Below are 1,219 nucleotides of genomic sequence, written 5' to 3'. Positions count from 1 at the left end.
ATGTTTGCTAACAAATCTTTACCTGGTTCCTTCTCAGCATTCAGCAGACCACAGCAGTTCATCTTTAAACCTATGTAAGAGAAAGGGATATGTCAATTTTGTTTAACTATTCATGTTGCATCTGGTTCATGTTTTAGTGATAGCAAAAAAAGACAACTACAGACAGTGACTATGACCACACACAGAACTGACTAATTTATAACAGTCTATTTCAAAAATGCCAACAAACTCCCACTAGGCTACAGTATCTGAAAATCTTCCGATAATGCTTGAAATGTTGGTTCGTGTATCGGTACCTGCAGCGATCCAATTTAGCCCCCCCAAAAATCTCCTGTAAAGTTTGTTTATATTCTTATTCCATTATGACTGATGGTCAAACTAGATAATAAAGTGAAGGTGTATGTTTGTTTTACAAAAGGGTTTAACCTGAGCCAGGCCATACAACAATGATAGTATTCAAATCCCATTCATAAGATAAGTAGGCCTGATACATCTGTTATAAAATAGCAATATAGCCAATAATGTTTTTTCAAGAAAGACATTCAGAGGCAGCAAATGGGAGGATATTATAGCCTTTTCTCATCCTAGATTTAAAATGGTGAATTCAGTAGGCTAATGACTTTTTATAATCTTGTTAGGCCTTGTCTGAATGTTTTTATTTTAGTAGACTTGTTGAGAAATGCCAGATGAGATCTTGCCTGTCAATCGGAAGGTTGGTGGTTTGATCCCCGCCCCTGCAGTCATTGTCGAAGTGTCCTTGGGCAAGACACTGAACCCCGAGTTGCCCCCGGTGCTGCGCATCGGAGTGTGAATGTGTGTGAGTGTTTATCTAATGAGCAGGTGGCACCTTGTACGGCCACAGTGTATGAATGTGTGTGAATGCTGAATGTCTCCTGTAGATGTAAAAGCGCTTTGAGCAGTTGTTAAGACTGTAAAAGCGCTATATAAATTCAACACATTTACATTTACTCGCACAGTCCAGACTTCCTTTAAAAACAGGCCACGCCCATTCTCATGATATCAGACCGATCCCAAAAAGTCTCCATAACTTTGTACATTGGCTCTGTAAAAATTATCGTTATATTTAGGTTTAACTGGATTGCACCACTTTAACTTGTAATGCTGAAAATAATTGTACCAAATGTTTACTAGGGAGTACAAGCTCCGGATAAGCTTTATATTAAAGAAAGCACTAGGCGAGTCTTGTCTCTAACTGCCA

General features: G+C 38.6%; 1 protein-coding gene across 1 annotated transcript in view; it reads left to right on the top strand.

The window, feature by feature from the left end:
• LOC117942357 (von Willebrand factor A domain-containing protein 5A-like) overlaps window positions 1–1,219 on the top strand; it is a 42,679-nt gene that overhangs the window by 18,098 nt on the left and 23,362 nt on the right. The gene's annotated exons all lie outside the window — the stretch shown is intronic.

Source organism: Etheostoma cragini, chromosome 3, assembly GCF_013103735.1.
Source record: "Etheostoma cragini isolate CJK2018 chromosome 3, CSU_Ecrag_1.0, whole genome shotgun sequence".
Lineage (NCBI taxonomy): Eukaryota > Metazoa > Chordata > Actinopteri > Perciformes > Percidae > Etheostoma > Etheostoma cragini.
Note: the sequence above shows the minus strand (reverse complement) of the source record. Positions and strands in the feature narration are given on the sequence as shown.